The 22,382-nt window shown below is 39.2% G+C and overlaps 1 protein-coding gene across 5 annotated transcripts in view; it reads left to right on the forward strand.

Annotated features, from left to right (window-relative positions):
- Window positions 1-22,382, forward strand: part of LOC139755138 (uncharacterized) — a 56,639-nt gene that overhangs the window by 12,584 nt on the left and 21,673 nt on the right. The window contains exon 1 of one of the 5 annotated variants that reach the window (XM_071673283.1): window positions 17,299-17,990. The exons of 1 other annotated variant lie outside the window; for it this stretch is intronic. The gene's annotated coding sequence lies outside the window, so the exon portion shown is untranslated. Of the gene's footprint in view, window positions 1-17,298; window positions 17,991-18,302; window positions 18,469-18,596; window positions 18,618-22,382 lie in introns of those variants that run through there. 3 more of the 5 variants (XM_071673278.1, XM_071673281.1, XM_071673282.1) reach the window with 3 other exon arrangements.

Here is a 22,382-nt window from a genome sequence, read left to right on the forward strand (position 1 = left end):
GAAGAATGTTCAGAAGTCGAGAACATTATCTCAGAAAGCAAAAATGGGTATGTTTGAAGGAATAGTGGTTCCAACAATGTTGTATGGTTGCGAAGCCTGGGCTATGGATAGAGTTGTGCGCAGGAGGGTGGATGTGCTGGAAATGAGATGTTTGAGGACAATATGTGGTGTGAGGTGGATTGATCGAGTAAGTAATAATAGGGTAAGAGAGATGTGTGGTAATAAAAAGAATGTGGTTGAGAGAGCAGAAAAGGATGTTTTAAATGGTTTGGTCACATGGAGAATGAGTGAGGAAAGATTGACCAAGAGGATATATGTGTCAGAGGTGGAGGGAACGAGGAGAAGTGGGAGACCAAATTGGAGGTGGAAAGATGGAGTGAAAAAGATTTTGAGTGATCGGGGCCTGAACATGCAGGAGGGTGAAAGGCGGGCAAGGAATAGAGTGAATTGGAACGATGTGGTATACCGGGGTCGACGTGCTGTCAGTGGATTTGAATAAAGGAAATGGGGGAAGCGCCCTGGGGTAAACCATAAAAACCCCTGTGCAGGTTGTTTTTTTCGTTGGGGAAACTTTTTATATACATGTGATGGGGGGGGTTTGGGCCTTTTCTTTCGTCTTTTTCCCTTTGGGGCCCCAAAACCTCGAAAAACCCGCCGGGAAAGAAAGGAAAAGTAAAAAAAAAAATAAAATTTTAAAAAAAAAAAAAATATATATTTTATATATATATAATATATATTTTATAATATATATATAAAATATAATATATTTTATATTTTTCCCGGGGGATAGGGGAGAAAAATATTTTCCCCACGTTTTCCCCTGCGTGCCCGTAGAAGGCGACTAAAAGGGGAGGGAGGGGGGGGCAAAATCCTCCCCTCTCATTATCTTTTTTTAAAATTTTTTCCAAAGGAAGGAACAGAAAAGGGGGGCCAGGTGAGGATATTCCCTCAAAGGCCCAGTTCTCTGTTTTAATGCTACCCGCTAACGCGGGAAAGGGGAAAATAGTTTGAAAGAAAAAGAAAAAGATAAAAAATATATATAAAAATTATATATATATTAAATATATATATTATATAAAATATAAATATTTTTTATATATATATATTATTATATATATATAAAATATAATAAAAATTTTATATATAATATAATATATTTTTTATAATATATATTATAAATTATGTCGCGGGAGACAGCGCCCAAAGCAAAATATAAAAAAATAAATAATATATATATAAAATAAAATAAATTATATATATATTTTTTATAAAATATATTTTTTTTTTTTTTTTTTTTTTTTGCTTTGTTGCGTCCCCGCGTTTGCGAGGAAAGCGCAAGGAAACAGACAAAGAAAGGGCCCCCCCCCCCCCCCCCCCAAAACACATTAAAATACATACATCCAAAACACGCAACTATACATACCTACCCCAGCTTTCCTTTTTTTTAAACCCCAGACGCTTCACATGCCCTGATTAAATCCACTGACAGCACTAAACCCCCGGTAAAACCAAAATCCCCTCCAATTACTCAAATTCCTTGCCCTCCTTTCACCCCCCCCTGCATGTTCGGGCCCCGGGTCACAAAAAAATCTTTTTCACTCCATCTTTCCACCTCCAATTTGGTCTCCCTCTTCTCCTCGTTCCCTCCACCTAAAAACACATATTTTCCTTTTGGGTTCAATTTTTTCCTCCCCTCATTCTTCCATGTGCCAAACCTTTTTAAAAACCCCCTCTTCTGCTCTCTCAACCACGCTCTTTTTATTTCCACACATCTCTCTTACCCTTACGTTACTTACTCGATCAAACCACCTCACACCACACATTGTCCTCAAACATCTCATTTCCAGCACATCCATCCTCCTGCGCAAAACTCTATCCATAGCCCACGCCTCGCAACCATACAACATTGTTGGAACCACTATTCCTTCAAACATACCCATCTTTGCTTTCCGAGATAATGTTCTCGACTTCCACACATTCTTCAAGGCTCCCAGAATTTTCGCCCCCTCCCCCACCCTATGATCCACTTCCGCTTCCATGGTTCCATCCGCTGCCAGATCCACTCCCAGATATCTAAAACACTTCACTTCCTCCAGTTTTTCTCCATTCAAACTCACCTCCCAATTGACTTGACCCTCAACCCTACTGTACCTAATAACCTTGCTCTTATTCACATTTACTCTTAACTTTCTTCTTTCACACACTTTACCAAACTCAGTCACCAGCTTCTGCAGTTTCTCACATAAATCAGCCACTAGCGCTGTATCATCAGCGAACAAAAACTGACTCAATTCCCAAGCTCTCTCATCCCCAACAGACTTCATACAGAACGTGAACAGCTGTGACCAGACTTGTAGACATTTGTGGAACACTCATCTTGTGTGGATGAAATTGTTAACTTTAAAAATAAACATTAAGAACACTACAAAAGGCCTGTTGTAATCATTTTAGATGTTTCATAACAACAACACATAAAACAAAATAGGAAAAGTTTGGTTATATTGATGTTGCCTGATAGATGGGTCACACTCTTATACTGTATTTCTTTATCTTTTTAATGGAGGATATAAGTTACAGGGAGACAGAGACATCATCTCCATGCTTTTCTATGTGCGTTTGTAACAAATAAGAAAGTACCACTTTTTTGCCAGTTGTACCTTCTCTTAGAAATTGGAATAATTTCCTCTTTAGTTGGTTTAGAAAATGTTATTATTTACTTGTAGAGAACTGGAGTTAGGAGGATTTACTTGTGGGGGTGAGCCATGGGGGAGGGGCGGAAGTCCGGATTTATTGATGCGAAAAAAGTGGCCATATTTTCCTGAAGTGATGCCATGAACGTAATGTCTTCACATTTTATTTTATTTTATTTATTCTTATGTAAGTCCTGGCTTTCATGTGGCCCCTTATGTACGAGAGTTTACTCTTTATTTTCAAAGTCGTTCATGAATAAGAAACTTTTCATAATTGTATTAATTATTGTAGTTAGATGGAGACGTCCAAATCCGCCAATTGTTTAAAATCAACAAAGCTGGACACCTTCGCTCACTCAAACCTAATAAGTTGTCGCTTTAAGAATAGGTTACGCTGTTAGAAAGAATAAGGATGATACATAGACAGAAATGGAAACTATGGCACGATGAAGCAAAGGCGTCCGTTGCTGTGTAAACGTCATCAACGTAAGAGCAACTGGCTCGAGGCGTCTGTGCCACACGAACGCGAGCGGATGCGTTACCACACAATGGCCGCCGATCCTACTCCTCCTCCTCCTCCCACAACAATGTGCTTCCTGTACTGATATCCGGACAGATAGATAGATCTCCGGATAACTTGTAATTTCGGAGAATCTTGTGATGAACATCACCACGATACTTTAACTGGAGAAACTATGACCCGTTGTTTTTTATTCCTGGAAGATATCATGTCATGGTTGAAAAGTCACATAAAAAAGAAATTAAACTTTCTTTTTGGGTTAGATTTAGCGCAGATCCGTAGAGAGAGAGAGAGAGAGAGAGAGAGAGAGAGAGAGAGAGAGAGAGAGAGAGAGAGAGAGAGAGAGAGAGAGTTTTGCTCTCATTTCTAACATAGCTGACACGGTACGATGAAAGTAAACGCCTCATTAAATGCCAGTGTTTGTCGATCCCGAGTCTTGAAGTGGTAAAGGTTATGGTGGCAGGAAAAAAGACAGGAGATAAAGCCACATCCTCCTCGCTGTACGAGGCGTTATCATCAGAGTGGACAATCCTCGTTGAGTTGTTCTCCACACAAAATCTATGGGAAGCAGCAACCAGTTATTGCGTGCCTCGCGTCCATGCCATGCGCCCCGACGGCGACACACGCACCCAGTTCAGGAGAACAGTGGCTGAAATACAACTGAATTCACACCGCAACAGCTGTACCACTGGGTGCTAACGAGGCTGTTTGCGATAGTGGAAGAGAACAGAAACTCGTCTATTAATGTGGTAGGATTTGAATGAGGTACGGATCTCACAAGTTGGGAAACCTGTAAAATGATGGTATAGCTAAGGGTGGCTGATGGTATAGCTAAGGGTGGTTAATGGTATAGCTGAGGGTGGCGCAAATAAGGTCAGGGAGGAAATTCCTTTCCAGTGGCTCCGGGCGCGAATTCTATCTACATTTGCTTGATAATACCCAAATCCAATTGGCTGAGAAAACGACTTGCGATGAGATCTTATGACATTTAGTTTTTGCAGAAAACGAGGGTTCCACCGGCGGGAGACATTTTTGGTGCGAGTGATCACTGACAAATCATTTTTGAGATATCTTCAGCACTGCCCGTAGTGCTGGTCATCTTCATAATTCCGACAGAATAACAGATCCTAAACTGTCAAAAGTTGACGATCTTTGCATCGCTCTTGACGTGCGGCAGACCCTGGATGAAAACGACAAGAACGTAGTTTGGAAAAGCTTCAGTAAAACTTTCAAAGCAGTAGAGCAAGTGTGCCATTGGCATAGTATGCGGTGTTATCCAGAGTGAGAGCAGAGTTGTGGAGTGGTAAAGTAAAGAAACGCTCATAAGAAAGTAGAATACAGAAACTCAAATGGACCATCAAGCAACGTGAGAGAATATGCTATAAAAAAAAAAAAATGCATGTAGAAACTAAAATACATGCTTCAAAATAAACGTCAGTATGAAAACTTTCTAGTGAAGAAAATTCCAAGATGAACCCTAATGAATTTTAAAAGTTACGGTCGGAGCAAATGGATCATTACCCTTCAACTGGTCCAGTGATTACAGAAAACGGCGTCTTGGTTCCAGACAACGAGGACATTGCAGAGATCTGAAATATATATATATATATATATATATATATATATATATATATATATATATATATATATATATATATATATATATATGAGAAACTGCAGAAGCTGGTGACTAAGTTTGGTAAAGTGTGTGAAAGAAGAAAGTTAAGAGTATATGTGAATAAGAGCAAGGTTATTAGGTACAGTAGGGTTGAGGGTCAAGGCAATTGGGAGGTAAGTTTGAATGGAGAAAAACTGGAGGAAGTAAAGTGTTTTAGATATCTGGGAGTGGATCTGGCAGCGGATGGAACCATGGAAGCGGAAGTGATCATAGGGTGGGGGAGAGGGCGAAAATTCTGGGAGCCTTGAAGAATGTTCAGAAGTCGAGAACATTATCTCAGAAAGCAAAAATGGGTATGTTTGAAGGAATAGTGGTTCCAACAATGTTGTATGGTTGCGAGGCGTGGGCTATGGATAGAGTTGTGCGCAGGAGGGTGGATGTGCTGGAAATGAGATGTTTGAGGACAATATGTGGTGTGAGGTGGATTGATCGAGTAAGTAATAATAGGGTAAGAGAGATGTGTGGTAATAAAAAGAATGTGGTTGAGAGAGCAGAAAAGGATGTTTTGAAATGGTTTGGTCACATGGAGAGAATGAGTGATGAAAGATTGACCAAGAGGATATATATGTCAGAGGTGGAGGGAACGAGGAGAAGTGGGAGACCAAATTGGAGGTGGAAAGATGGAGTGAAAAAGATTTTGAGTGATCGGGGCCTGAACATGCAGGAGGGTGAAAGGCGGGCAAGGAATAGAGTGAATTGGGACGATGTGGTATACCGGGGTCGACGTGCTGTCAGTGGATTGAACCAGGGCATGTGAAGCGTCTGGGGTAATCCATGGAAAGTTGTGTGGGGCCTGGATGTGGAAAGGGAGCTGTGGTTTCAGTGCATTATTACATGACAGCTAGAGACTGAGTGTGGACAAATGGGGCCTTTGTTGTCTTTTCCTAGCGCTACCTCGCACACATGAGGGGGAGGGGGTTGTTATTTCATGTGTGGCGAGGTGGCGATGGGAATAAATAAAGACAGACTATGAATTATGTACATGTGTATATATGTATATGTCTGTGTGTATATATATATATATATATATATATATATATATATATATATATATATATATATATATATATATATATATATATACCTATATATATATATATATATATATATATATATATATATATATATATATATATATATATATATATATATATATGTGTGTGTGTGTGTGTGTGTGTGTGTGTGTGTGTGTGTGTGTGTTCATTGAGATGTATAGGTATGTAATTTTGCGTGTGTGGACGTGTATGTATATACATGTGTATGTGGGCGGGTTGGGCCATTCGTCTGTTTCCTTGCGCTTCCTCGCTAACGCGGGAGACAGTGACAAAGCAAAATAATCAAATATAAATATACATTCGTCTGTATTTACAAATGAAGATAACTCATTTCCAGAATTCAGTTTGAGTCTAAGAAAGGAGGACATTCTACAATATATTGACATAAAAGTTGAAGGTTTACTCTCAACAGTGAATGAAACGAAGTAAACAAAGTCGTAGGACCAGACAAAATTTATTCAAGGACGATGAAAGAAAATGAAAAATGAGGTTGGTTGCTGGATTCATTGTCACTTGCTGCAGGGAAAGTAGCAGAGTGACACGAATATCGGGAAAAAAGGAAAGTAAGTCACTGCCCCGGAAATTATCGTCCAGTTAGCTCAAAATGTGCCTGGAAAACTTACGGAAATCATCATTCGAGACAAAATTGTAAAATATTTTCAAAAACCATCGTTCAATACAAGAAATATTTTCATCCTGACTTTGGATGAAATCGCTCGTGAAAAAAAAAGAACTACTTTATTTCTTTTATGATACAATGAGCATGTATGATGAAGGTGTAGTAGGTGATGTATCGGTTTAAATAAAAAAAAAAAAAAAGAATGGGGGAGGATGGATTCAGTTCTTCGTGGAAGGTTACGAACAAAGGTTAGGTGTCATGGTACCATAGATGAGGTTGTACTCAGGGGCTAGGCTATTGGTTGACTGATCGTAAACAAAAGGGTCATCGAACAATGCCCAAACTTCTGAATGGTTACGCGTAACAAGTGTTGTTCCACAGGGATCAGTTCTGGAACCGGTTCTCTTTCTTATTTATTTTGTTGTTATCAATATTGGGTTACATTGTGAGCTGCCCGCAGATTTAGGAAATAAATATACAACTGAAAGCGAACGTCCACAACTTCAAACTGACATATACACACTGATAGACTGGTCTCATAGATGAGCTGAGTGAAATTTGATATCGATAATTATAAAGAGTTAGCACACTAAAGAATAAATTCTCATGATCCAAAGGTAAATGAGTTAAAGAAAAAAAAAAACGGTGTAATGTTTTCCGGTGACAACCAATGGGAGATGCGGTGAAAAGGGCAAACCAAATTTTTGGTTTCATAGACAGGACTTATAGATTCAAATCTCGGGGAAATATTTGCAGTTCAATCGCGAGAATTATGAACAAATAAAACAGTTTAAGGATTTCAGACTGCAGACCTGGAAAATGACTGGTAAGACTTTATAATGATTCACGTATCATACCATTGTGGACTTTCCCATTTATATGCAGTCGTGTCTTACTGAAGATTAGATAGTGTGGCCACAATCATACACAGCTGCCGTGTGACACATGCATGTGTTCTCGTGTGGCCACAATCATACACAGCTGCCGTATGACACATGCATGTGTTCTCGTGTGGCCACAATCATACACAGCTGCCGTGTGACATATGCATGTGTTCTCGTGTGGCCACAATCATACACAGCTGCCGTGTGACACATGCATGTGTTCTCGTGTGGCCACGATCATACACAGCTGCCGTATGACACATGCATGTGTTCTCGTGTGGCCACAATCATACACAGCTGCCGTGTGACACATGCATGTGTTCTCGTGTGGCCACAATCATACACAGCTGCCGTGTGACACATGCATGTGTTCTCGTGTGGCCACGATCATACACAGCTGCCGTGTGACACATGCATGTGTTCTCGTGTGGCCACGATCATACACAGCTACCGTGTGACATGCATGTGTTCTCGTGTGGCCACGATCATACACAGCTACCTCTGTGGAAGGTATTAAGAATATATGGTGTGGGAGGCAAGTTGTTAGAAGCAGTGAAAAGTTTTTATCGAGGATGTAAGGCATGTGTACGTGTAGGAAGAGAGGAAAGTGATTGGTTCTCAGTGAATGTAGGTTTGCGGCAGGGGTGTGTGATGTCTCCATGGTTGTTTAATTTGTTTATGGATGGGGTTGTTAGGGAGGTGAATGCAAGAGTTTTGGAAAGAGGGGCAAGTATGAAGTCTGTTGTGGATGAGAGAGCTTGGGAAGTGAGTCAGTTGTTGTTCGCTGATGATACAGCGCTGGTGGCTGATTCATGTGAGAAACTGCAGAAGCTGGTGACTGAGTTTGGTAAAGTGTGTGAGAGAAGAAAGTTAAGAGTAAATGTGAATAAGAGCAAGGTTATTAGGTACAGTAGGGTTGAGAGTCAAGTCAATTGGGAGGTAAGTTTGAATGGAGAAAAACTGGAGGAAGTAAAGTGTTTTAGATATCTGGGAGTGGATCTGGCAGCGGATGGAACCATGGAAGCGGAAGTGGATCATAGGGTGGGGGAGGGGGCGAAAATCCTGGGAGTCTTGAAGAATGTGTGGAAGTCGAGAACATTATCTCGGAAAGCAAAAATGGGTATGTTTGAAGGAATAGTGGTTCCAATAATGTTGTATGGTTGCGAGGCATGGGCTATGGATAGAGTTGTGCGCAGGAGGGTGGATGTGCTGGAAATGAGATGTTTGAGGACAATGTGTGGTGTGAGGTGGTTTGATCGAGTAAGTAACGTAAGGGTAAGAGAGATGTGTGGAAATAAAAAGAGCGTGGTTGAGAGAGCAGAAGAGGGTGTTTTGAAATGGTTTGGGCACATGGAGAGAATGAGTGAGGAAAGATTGACCAAGAGGATGTATGTGTCGGAGGTGGAGGGAACGAGGAGAAGTAGGAGACCAAATTGGAGGTGGAAAGATGGGGTGAAAAAGATTTTGTGTGATCGGGGCCTGAACATGCAGGAGGGTGAAAGGAGGGCAAGGAATAGAGTGAATTGGATCGATGTGGTATACCGGGGTTGACGTGCTGTCCGTGGATTGAATCAGGGCATGTGAAGCGTCTGGGGTAAACCATGGAAAGCTGTGTAGGTATGTATATTTGCGTGTGTGGACGTGTATGTATATACATGTGTATGGGGGTGGGTTGGGCCATTTCTTTCGTCTGTTTCCTTGCGCTACCTCGCAAACGCGGGAGACAGCGACAAAGCAAAAGAAAAAAAAAAAAAAAAAAAAAAATATATATATATATATATATATATATATATATATATATATATATATATATATATATATATATATATATATATAACATTCGTACACGCTTAGTTCTAGCATCACAAATTACCTAGGGGTTTTAGTGATGATAATGGATAAATATGGGACAAATTTGGCGTATTTTCTTCCCGTTATGTTTACCTTAGACACAAACTACAGAGGGAATAAGCGTTACTTTGGGGTCCATAATTACTGTAAACATTATCATAGTCTGGCGGACGACCTCAGCTCACGCGGACGAAAACTGAACGTATCGTACAGTCGTCATGACACGTTGGTGTCTGTCTGCCTGAATGTACTTCCGTCCTGTGTCCCTTGCATATCGCCAGCATCGGATATAATGGAAATTTTGATGAATCTACAGAGTATAGTGAGAGAAATAGAGAGTATATTATTAGCATACCCGGATTCATTATTACCATTGTTGGCCATTCCATTACCAGAATACCAAACCACAATTTCCCATTACCAAACTGTTTCTTCATGGCCAAATTTTTACTAATTTGATCATGAAAATTACCAGTTGGCAATCGTGCGCGTCTGGATCACCGCACTCTTGGGCAGGGCATCTTTGGAAGGAAATTTCACTGCCGAGCTCAATTTTCAGAAGGGTCTATGCATAGAAGTGTGTCAAGATCAATATAATAACTACCACGATGATAGAAAGCTTGCAAGGAGTATTATAACGCCAATATTCATGGAAAAACGAAATAGTTTCTTAAGGGAAAAATCGCTTTTTGCTCTCGAGTACATAGGAAGGAAGGAAGGGTTTAACAAGGTGAACTGCCCCAGCAGTATGTCAGACCATGCCCTGCTCCCGAACGCAGTCAACAAGACCTTCCCAAAATTAGTTGTTATCAGTTTGAAAGCGATAATCATAAGTATTTTGGTGAGACGAACCTTAAGAAAATTTATTTAAAGCAAAATTTGCATCATTTACATAGATCATTCGTATTCACAATTGATAATACAAATTAATGGAATATTTCGACTTGTCAGTACAATAATCAGGAAAACATTGTAGATGACATTGCAGTGTTCCAAGATTACTACAATATTACTCAGGATATAATGATTAGATTTTTTTTACAGCAGTTATAACCTCGATGCAATATTTATTTCTTTTACATCCTTATTATTTAACTTAAACTGCTTATGTACAAGGCATGGATTCAAAACATTACTGCTTGGTCTACCGAAATCTTAGTTTAAACCTGACCTTCCTACGGATGAAGGTCTGAAAATCCACAAACAATTAAACATTTCAAAATAAATGAGAGAGAATGACGGCTAATGGAAGCACTATGTCAATGCAGTTTTTGGTGTCGGCAGCTAACGTTAGCCTAGCAGACTTTACTAATGTATCCAGCACGGAAGCCATAGATGCGCACTGACCTTATTAGGTTTAACCCTGATTGCCAGCCATTATGTTGAGGCGGGGTAGTATTTATTCTGTATAGCCAAACCAGTCGCTATAAATATTCTAGTCCAACTTAATCTAGTACAATTTAACCGAATATATGACCGTAATTTAAATCCTTTTTAGTATAAGACGTTCATGTGTAAGTCAAGAAAATTCTTACAAGACGTATATCAGTGTTTGAGATCAAAGTATTAGGGCAAGAAATTACAACCAGGTCTTTTAACCTTGTACTTGAGAAAGAGAATTTAAAGCAAGGTTGTTTGATTTTTAGATGTCAAGAGCAAATTTGACGTGGAATTATAACTGGATAACATCCGATTCATTTATTATCGAATATACGTAAGATTTGGATCATCATTATATAATAGACTCCTCCCCTTCCCAACCCTGGTTTCGGTGCAGAAACAGGAAATACGTGGCGTCTGACGTCACCATGACCGATACTAGGCAAGTCGTGTGTCATGGCGGAACTAACACCGCGCTCCTGCCATTACCGTGTGATTATTGCAGGCGCTTGGGAGAGCTTCGAACTAGAGAACCAGTAAATAAAAACCTTTACGTTAACGTACCATTATCTCGTTATCGAAAGGTCTTTCTTAAAATTCATTTTCTATTGTTGTTAGCCATGGTACGGGAATGTATACATAACTGTTATCATGACCATATGAATGATAAAACAAAAAGTATGAAAAAAAGAAGATTGAGTGAAATCATTGTTCCGTGTGTGCAATTACGTAACTATTTGTACTGTACAGGGAGGGGTTGTACACTCGTGGGGCCCCCATCTCTTGAACATTCTCATATCCGTGTGTTGTCAAGCATTTTATTACGTTCACACACCACTCTTGTATTATAAAGAATTTCCTCGTCTTTTTAAAGAAAGTTTTTGCTTAATTTCATGTTATATTTTTTGGTTGTTGTATCCCTATATCTCTTGCATAACCGTTCACTGTCTACGTCATCGACCTTTTGAAAAATGTAAAAGTTGTGATTAAGTCATCCCTGACTCTTCTCTGTATTCAAGGCATGTGTGATTTTGAATCTTAAAATTGAGAATATTGTTGGAAGAAGGTGAGACAATAGAATTTCATAGCTTCATTTTTTTTTTCGATAAAAGGAGTTATCATAATGGTCAGTTGTCATATATCTCGTCTTATAGAATCTATGGGAGGCAGCAGTAGCTGGGCGCGTCTCACAAGCCCATAACCCCTTCTGTATAGGTCAAATTTTCTAATCCTTTCAATCGTGTCATATATTTTGCATCCATTGCTGTCGAACACTGAATGTACTGAAATGGACAGACAGCATGTGTCATGATGTTTACGTTATAATCAGGTTATAGTAACTGAAAAAGGAAATCAAAAAAAGAAAAAGAAAACATCATTTGGCCATATTTTCCACAGTTTCTTCCCTTACAGTTTTAAAAGCTGGTTTAATGCGCACGATATATATATATATATATATATATATATATATATATATATATATATATATATATATATATATATATATATTTATATATATGTATATAGATAGATAGATAGATAGATAGATAGATAGATAGATAGATAGAATCCATTTTACCCTCGTCATCTGAGGGTTTTATATGTTTAGCGAAATACTCGGTTTTACTACCTATTGTTTTGAATGTACAAACCGTCAACCATATTGATGGACTTCCATGACCGCATCTAAGGTTGACCTTACGAGCAAAGACCTTTGCGGGGAGGGGAGGGGGGGAGGGGCATTGAATATCACGATTGCCTTTATCTTTTATAACATTCTGCAGTCAACAATGTCCTTTGAATACCGACGGGAACGGGAGAGTAAATTGGAAGGAGGTGATATACAGGGGGCGACGTGGTGTCAAATGTAAGCTTAACCAGGGCATGGTGAAGCGTCTATGGAAAGGTCTGTGGGGCCTGAATGTGGATAGGGAGCTGTGGTTTCGGTGCATTACACATAACAGCTAGAGAATGGACGGCCTTTCTTCGTTTGTTCCTGGCGCTACTTCGCCAATGCGAGAAACGGAGAGGTGTCCTCCGTAGTGTATCGGTAAGCATTCCTGACCGTGACGCATTCACGGGCAGCCCAGGATCAAGGGCATAGGTTCGAATCCTGATTATGGCAGTCAGTCCACACTCAGCCCTGCTGTTCATCCACCCTAATAGGTTGGTTGTTAATGTGGGTACTTGGCTCAGGCTAGTATATATATTCACTTATTTTTTTTTTATTTATTGTACTTTGTCGCTGTCTCCCGCGTTAGTGAGGTAGCGCAAGTAAACAGACGAAAGAAAGGCCCAACCCACCCACATATACATGTATATACATACACGTCCACACAAGCACATATACATGCCTATACATTTCAACGTATATATATATATATATATATATATATATATATATATATATATATATATATATATATATATATATATATATTTTTTTTTTTTTTTTTAATTTTCCAAAAGAAGGAGCAGAGAAGGGGGCCAGGTGAGGATATTCCCTCAGAGGCCCAGTCCTCTGTTCTTAAGGCTACCTTGCTAACGCGGGGAATGGCGAATAGTTTGAAAGAAAGAATATATATATATATATATATATATATATATATATATATATATATATATATATATATATATATGTATTTTTTTTTTTTTTTTGCCGCTGTCTCCCGCGTTTGCGAGGTAGTGCAAGGAAACAGACGAAAGAAATGGCCCAACCCCCCCATACACATGTATATACATACGTCCACACACGCAAATATACATACCTACACAGCTTTCCATGGTTTACCCCAGACGCTTCACATGCCTTGATTCATACATGAGTCATACATACATTAAATAACCTTAACAACCAGTCAACAATACAGTCACCCCCTTTTTTAATAAATTCCACTGCAATACCATCCAAACCATATATATATATATATATATATATATATATATATATATATATATATATATCTTTTTTTTCTTTTAAACTATTCGCCATTTCCCGCGTTAGCGAGGTAGCGTTAAGAACAGGGGACTGGGCCTTTTTTGGAATATCCTCACCTGGCCCCCTCTGTTCCTTCTTTTGGAAAAAAAAAAAAAAAACCAGAGGGGAGGATTTCCAGCCCCCCGCTCCCTCCCCTTTTAGTCGCCTTCTACGACACGCAGGGAATACGTGGGAAGTATTCTTAATCCCCTATCCCCCCATATATATATATATATATATATATATATATATATATATATATATATATATATATATATATATATATATATATATGGCGTTAATGAGATGGCCTTGATCAGGGCCTCAGTTGCCCGTACCATCTCAGCTAGCAAACAAAAGACAAATAACTAATCCGTGATAATCTTTCATGAAGGGGAAATCGCACCTCAGTAGGAGTTGAGATAATTTATTCAAACTTTCCATTACACAACCTGTTCCACAGAGGACAAAAAATCTGCCTCATCTGGTATAAACAATCCTCAAAGTTTCAAATTCCAACACAAGCACAAAGGCTTGCGTATATCGTCTTACTGACGCCATGCCTGAGTAGAAACAGTTTCTAATCTGTTATGACAGAAAGAGGATGCACACAAGCCTTTATGCTGGCGTTGGATCTTGAAACTTTGTAAATTATTTACACCTGATGAGGCAGATTTGTTCCGTGAAACATGCGTAGTGTAATGTTTGAATAAATATAATCTAAACTCATATTGAACTGCGATTTCCCCTATATATATATATATATATATATATATATATATATATATATATATATATATTATCCCTGGGGATAGGAGAGAAAGAATACTTCCCACGTATTCCCTGCGTGTCGTAGGAAGCGACCAAAAGGGGAGGGGGCGGGGGACTGGAAATCCTCCCCTCTCGTTTTTTTTTTTTTTTAATTTTCCAAAAGAAGGAACAGAGAAGAGGGCCAGGTGAGGATTATTCCCTGAAAGGCCCAGTCCTCTGTTCTTAACGCTACCTCGCTAATGCGGGAAATGGCGAATAGTTTGAAAAAAAAAAAAAAAATATATATATATATATATATATATATATATATATATATATATATATATATATATATATATATATATATTGTAGTTTAGTAATGTATTAAGCTTAGAGAACGCCTAGGGCAAGGTGAAGTAACATGACGTACCCATCGCCCTCAACCACTTTAACTCACTAGCACAGCTGACGCGCCGCACAAGGATCACTGAACGAAGCAAAGCAAACCGCTAGGCGAACGCTGTTGCCATACGGGACTTATTTTTCTCTCTGTGCTAACTAATTGTCCCTCGGATGCAAAGCCATCGTTGTATGTCGCATTATCTCCGTCAAGTGTGGTGTAAACGTTGAGTCACTGACTGATTTGAGAGCACACTGTACAGGCTGAGCCTCTCTCTGCTCAGTATCATGACTGGTTACCTTAACCTCTGAAAAACCAGGACATGAGCTATTTTCTTTTTGGTCCTGGAAAGGTCTGGGAATAATTATGCTGTGCTATGATGACACTAGCCATGTAAATCAACAGTAATATTCAGGCTGAAATGGCTTATTTCTATTTACTTCCAGATTCGGGTATCTTCTGTTTATTTAGAAATACAGGACTCTCCTGGCAATGGTTAGCCGTCCTATATACTTTTCAGTTTTCTTGCATTTAGCAAAATCTCATAACTCCCTAACTGTTCCATAATTTTTCGGCATCGATAAACAAGCAGTGGTTGTTATCTTAACGTCTAGCTAAACTAAAGTTAACCCATGAACAAATCACTTTGTAAAGCTTTGTCATAGACCTCACCTAATAAGCGTTGGTGTATTAGAGTCACAACAATTATATTTGAAATATTGACCACTCAGACATACGCCGTACTGTAATTAATAAGTTGTCCACTGCTGATTATTTAGACACTGAAAATAAAAAATCAAATTGAAAATGAAATGCAAACAGCTGGTTGCAGGAGCCTTTGGACCGAACTACCTCAGTACACTAACAGATGTCACATTTCCCCCCATTGTTTTCAGACTCCTCTGCTGAAACCATATTAGATTTAACTTATGGTATAAGGGTTTGTTTTCGTGACCGAGTTCCCAAGATGATGCAAGATGATCCAGTAGTGGAAATAATAATACTTGAGAAAAGAATAGATGTCACGAATATTCATATTCCTTAAGATTGTTAATCTGGACTGACGAGTGAAAAGTTTGTTTTCCCGTCTTCGTTGTAGTACCCTCAAGTATTTCAAGTGAACAGCAAAATTAATTGCCACAGTCTTTTTACAGTTATGTCATCAGCTGACAAGTTTGGTTGCGTATTTAAGCTCTCAATCATCAGGGTTATTATGGTTATTAAGTAGTCAGTGTAACGTTATAACTAATAATCGAATAATGTTCAGTACCTTCGGCTTTTAAGATAACTGTACGGCTGCATCCACGATCACAGCATAGATGGCCCTTGTGAGCTTAAAGATTTGCTTAATGAAAAGAAAAAACATTCAAATTGGCAAGCGAATTTGATTCGTTTCATATGGATTACCTTAACTTATGTAATGTGCTCAATTCTTTTCTTTAGAAAGAATTATTGATTCCATTTTTTATCTTTAGGGTATATACGAACTATGTGCAACTAGACTTGTCTGAACAAGTCAGGCGGCCAAAAAGCACATGGATTAGAATGAACCATTTTCTCTGATGTCAGCAGACAGTGTTGCCATTGCCAGGTAGACATCATCTGTAGTTTAAAATCAGCAGACATCAAATCTCTCGTATTTCCATCACTTCGTTTTGATATTTCTTTTTGTTCGTATTATGTAAAATATTTGGAGATCTACATAGAATCAGTCTGACACGTTGCTTCTCCTTACCCCAGCGGCCGAGGTACATTGACATGACCAAGACGTATTAAATCACCCCTCAACCTCCAGTTACTTACTGTCAAATCAGTTGGAGGAAATATTATCTGAATGATAAATTAAATCAATGTTTGTCAGTCCTTAGATTTTTTCCAGTAAAAGGTCGACTGACGCCATCCGGAGTAGAATTCCCTTGGGACACTGACTTTGTTTACTCTGCTTGTATTTGATTGTTCAGTGTATGCGCTCAAGAATGTACGGTGATTATGGTCGTGTTAACTTCTGCAGATACCATTTTGAATATCTTCTCCATCTAGAGTCGTGAGCGATTATAATTACATACAGCAGATCGGTATGCATTGCACTGAGCATATTGATCAGAACAGTTAAAGTGACCTATAACTTGAATTAACATGCACAAGGTAATCTCCCAAGACAACAATGCTTCCACTGTACCTCGCTCACATGATGCAATGACCTAAACGGAATAACTAAAACCTCACCGCCTATTAAATAAGCGATACCACTAGTCATGCGTGGAGGAAGATTCTACCTGCATATTTGTAAAGCAAAAACTGTTGCACGAAAACCATACCTGATTTGCAGACTATATTCATACGTAACAAACATGTCAACTTAGCTTTGACGCAAAATGTAACAGCAATGTAATTATGCAAGTTATCTTTGTATGCGCAGCGCTCCAGATGCCAAGTCAAAAATGCACAGGTATTTCCCATTACACACTTCCTATGACGGATATCCTCTGTCCAAGTTCAGTCAATAGGAAACTATCTTAGGTTTACCTGCTTTTGGTTGACCGTCAAACATATTGCGTTAAGAAGTGTACATTCATAAGTTTTAAATATGCAGTTCTTTTTGAGGTCCTGTGTGTTGAAGGGAGCCAGAGGCTGAAAAAAGCTTACTATATCGCACAAATATACTGAAGTAACTCCAACCTCGGCTACTGCAGTTGCCACAATGGACAAAGGAGGTGGAATAACCATCTACATTACAATGTAGTTGTACAATAATTGCTTACATCAAATCCTATTACTGGGATCTGGCAACACTGCAGAGGGCGCAATGCCGGATCGATGGCCTTGAGGCTGTTCGAGACGCAGATCGTCCTATCTCCCATTGTCGTTCCGATTTTACATACTGAAACGCATATACGGACCTTTTTTATACTGAAATACGGCACTCAAATTATTTATTAAATTGCGTACCTTCGGAATATGCACTTCTTGCATTGTGTCATAAGTGAGAAAAATATGAAGACTAGAAAATGCAGTGAATATTAGTTTCGGATAGCCAGTGTTGAGGACATAGCGCGCCTAAACAAACCAGTGGAACCGCTCGTTCTAATTTTCAAGTTTTAATGGCTCCTATACGTTTCTGGACGCTGATCTTCACTCGGTGGATCCTCAAGACCGTATAAAATGAAACAGGACAGCGTCAGATAGGTAAGAAGGTGCTCCCTCGGTTTAAGGACTCCTGAGAAGTGGTAGGTTATATTGGCGGGGAGGGGGGTATGGCGAAGCAGCGGCCGCTGGTGGTGGCTGCCAGCTCCACAACACAGCATGGCGCTTTGTTTACCTCCGTCACCAGAGGGGCACCCCCGGCCCCGTACCCCACCCCCCGCTGGACACAGACATACACACACACATAACCCTTACTAACCCTTACACATACAGGTGTCACCGAACTCTGTGTTTGGAGTGCCTGTGGTGGGTGACAGGTGAAGGCAGGTCATACAGACGGCTGGTGTCGTACAGACTCAACATATAGGGCAGTGCACCCCCCCCTCACTCGCCCCTGTTACTCTGTCACGCAACTTTCACTACGTTATCATGTTATACGGTTTCGGATTGAGTTAAGATTCATGTGAATACACCTTGCCTTCATAGAAACTTATTACGAGAACAAGTGTCATTCTGTCAAGTGTGTTCCAGTTCCGTGTTTCACGTTAGAAATTGCTTGATTAGTATTTTAGTGATTTAGTGAAGTGGAAGTATTTTCGGTTGGATATCAAAACATGACAAGCCTCACTAACAGGTGTAAAACGTGATTACGACCTACTTTACAGCACAGTGCGTAAATACTACTTGTTTTATTATAAAACATGAGGACTTTGCTCTCTCTATTTCACCACAAAGTACGTCAGTGCTGCCTGTTTCAGTCAGACGAGTGCTTGTGCTTCCTTATGAACTGTGAGTGGTACAAGGTGAAGTACAAGACAGTTGAACTCCGCCTGCTTCCTTGAAACTTTTGAATGCTGAATTGATTCACCGCCAACTGAGTGTTACCTTTAATGGAACATTTACTCAGAAGCGATTGTTATAAGTAACTCCTGTCCTACATTTTTACCTGCAATAGACTGACTCTTTTCACTTGAAGTCAAAGGGTTGTTGAACAAACGATACAAATTCTGAACACCAATCATGTTGATATTGGTTAATAAGCACTTTACAGGTGAAAAAGATAAGTAAGAAGGAAGGAATTCACTTGTTTTTTTTTATTGTGAATACAAATAAGTGCTCAATGATATAGAAATATGAGAGAAATGTGTTTGAGAATGAGTCTCATGAAAAGTGTTGTGAATAGGTTGCATCTTCTCATAGAGGCATTGGTAAAATGGGAGTACTGAATGACTTTGAAGATGATTGCAATATTTAAGGAAAAAAGGACTTCACTTTGAAGATAATTGCAATATTTAAGGAAAAAAGGACTTCACCACAGCATTGTTATTGAAATCAGATATTGTAATTGATGTGAATTAAAGTTTATACTAGTATAACTAAAGAATTAGTGTGTCTGAGAGGTGATTTATTGCACACACACACACACACACACACACACACACACACACACACATATAAATGCACACTAAATGTTAAGAGATGGGGCAACACAACACCTTTCTTCCCATAACACTCAAACAGTAATCACATATGTACATACTACTTCTTACTGCAGGCATCCCCTTTTACTTTAAGAAACTCCATCACCACTCAAGGACCTAGCCATTCTTCCAGGTGGAACATAATTCATAAAGTGTAGTAATGTGTGTCCCTTGGTAGGGAAAGTGCAGGGCACATGAGCAGTATGTATTCAGTGTCTTCAATGTGGTTGTTGCACCATGGGCATGAAGGGTTGTGAGTTGTGTGAAATCATTGTTTGTGGTAATGTAGGAAGGGTAGTGTCCAGAGCGTACATAAAGTGTGGATGTATGACTGATGAGATGGTGTTTAAGTCTGAGTTGGAAGGGCAGGAGTTTAGTGCATGTCGAATCATTTTAGCTTTTATGGGTTTTGTAAAGGCAATGCTTGCTGTGGGTAGGATGATCTGTAAGTAAAGTTTAGTGTAGTGTGAGACACTGATAGGCTATTTCTTTGTCTACTGAGGGATTGGTGGTTAGTATTTTAAAGTGGTTGGGGTGCAAAGGTCTACTGCTTTTGCAAAGAAATGAGTGTCGAGCATATTGAGATGGAATTGTGTGAGTAGGAAATTTTTTTGTGTAAGTGTTGAGTGTTTGTGGTTGTGAGGCAGCTAGTGATTGTTCAAGGTGTTATTTTGTTTGGTTTGCTGTTTTGTTACATTTACTTTTGACATAGTGTGTGACAGACAGTTAAGGTTTTAGTTAGAGAAGAAAGGGAGTCGTTTGTAGAGGATGAAAGGATTCTTTTTCATGCCCAATTCTGGCATCAGTCAACATTCTGAAGGCTTTTAGTTCATTGTGCCTTATGTGTTGATGTTTGTGGTTTGGAAAGTGAATGTCGTGTATGTTGTGTGTGGTACTGAGAATAGTTAGTGTTTTGTTCAGTGGGAGTGATTGGCCATTCAAGCTGATGGGAGTTTGCAAGTTGGATTTGTGTTTTTCTTGGGTCAAAAGGATTAGATGCAGACATTTTCTTCTGGATTTGCTATTGGCCCAGTTTTGTGAAATAGTATTGGAAGTTTATCGTTGCTTCACTGACACCAGGGTGCTGTGAAGTGATTGTCAGGTCATCTGCATACATGAGAATCTTAACAGTTTGCTATGCTGGAGGAAATGGGAGGTTGTGAAGGAAGAAATTGAGGAGGGTTCGAGAAAGAACTGGTACTTGGGAACTTGTTATAGTGAACTTAAGCATTGTAGAGGGGAAGCTGCTGTGGTAGACTCTGGCTTAGTGGCCACCTATGAAGTTAGCTAACCAATTTGTCATTGTTGTGGAGGGAGGTGTTTAGTCAATTATTATGTAGGTATATGTTCAGGAATGGTGTCATTTGCTCTCTCATTGTCTTTTGCCGCTAATCCTTTGTGGAAGGGGGGTTGTATTTTTTATTATTATTGTTATTGTTATTATTGTTATATATATATATATATATATATATATATATATATATATATATTATATATATTATATATATATATATATATATATATATATATATATATATATATATATATATATATGTTTTATTATACTTAATTGCTGTGTCCCGCGTCTGCGAGGTAGTGCTAGGAAAGAGACGAAGAATGGCTCATCCACTCTTATATACATAAACACCCATACACACACATATACGTACACAGACATATACATAGATACGCATATATATATTCATGCTTGCCTTCATCCACTCTTGTCGCCATCTTTTGCCACTAATCGTTTGTGGGAGAGGGTTATATTTTTTTTTATATATATATTTATATATATACATATGTATATATATATATATATATATATATATATATATATATATATATATATATATATATATTTTTCAAACTATTCGCCATTTCCCGCATTAGCAAGGTAGCGTTAAGAACAAAGGACTGGGCCTCTGAGGGAATATCCTCACCTGGCTCCCTTCTCTGTTTCTTCTTTTGGAAAATTAAAAAAAACGAGGGGAGGATTTCCAGCCCACCGCTCCCTCCCCTTTTAGTCGCCTTCTACGACACGCAGGGAATACGTGGGAAGTATTCTTTCTCCCCTATCCCCAGGGATAATATATATATTTTTTTTTTTTTTTTTTTTTTTTTTTATACTTTGTCGCTGTCTCCCGCGTCTGCGAGGTAGCGCAAGGAAACAGACGAAAGAAATGGCCCAACCCCCCCCCCCATACACATGTACATACACATGTCCACACACGTGTATACATACCTACACAGCTTTCCATGGTCCACCCCAGACGCCTCACATGCCTTGATTCACTCCACTGACAGCACGTCAACCCCTGTATACCACATCGCTCCAATTCACCCTATTCCTTGCCCTCCTTACACCCTCCTGCATGTTCAGGCCCCGATCACACAAAATCTTTTTCACTCCATCTTTCCACCTCCAATTTGGTCTCCCTCTTCTCCTCGTTCCCTCCACCTCCGACACATATATCCTCTTGGTCAATCTTTCCTCACTCATTCTCTCCATGTGCCCAAACCATTTCAAAACACCCTCTTCTGCTCTCTCAACCACGCTCTTTTTATTTCCACACATCTCTCTTACCCTTACGTTACTTACTCGATCAAACCACCTCACACCACACATTGTCCTCAAACATCTCATTTCCAGCACATCCATCCTCCTGCGCACAACTCTATCCATAGCCCACGCCTCGCAACCATACAACATTGTTGGAACCACTATTCCTTCAAACATACCCATTTTTGCTTTCCGAGATAATGTTCTCGACTTCCACACATTTTTCAAGGCTCCCAAAATTTTCGCCCCCTCCCCCACCCTATGATCCGCTTCCGCTTCCATGGTTCCATCCGCTGACAGATCCACTCCCAGATATCTAAAACACTTCACTTCCTCCAGTTTGAATGGAGAAAAATATATATATATATATATATATATATATATATATAT

This window comes from Panulirus ornatus, chromosome 18, assembly GCF_036320965.1.
Source record: "Panulirus ornatus isolate Po-2019 chromosome 18, ASM3632096v1, whole genome shotgun sequence".
Classification (NCBI taxonomy): Eukaryota; Metazoa; Arthropoda; class Malacostraca; order Decapoda; family Palinuridae; genus Panulirus; species Panulirus ornatus.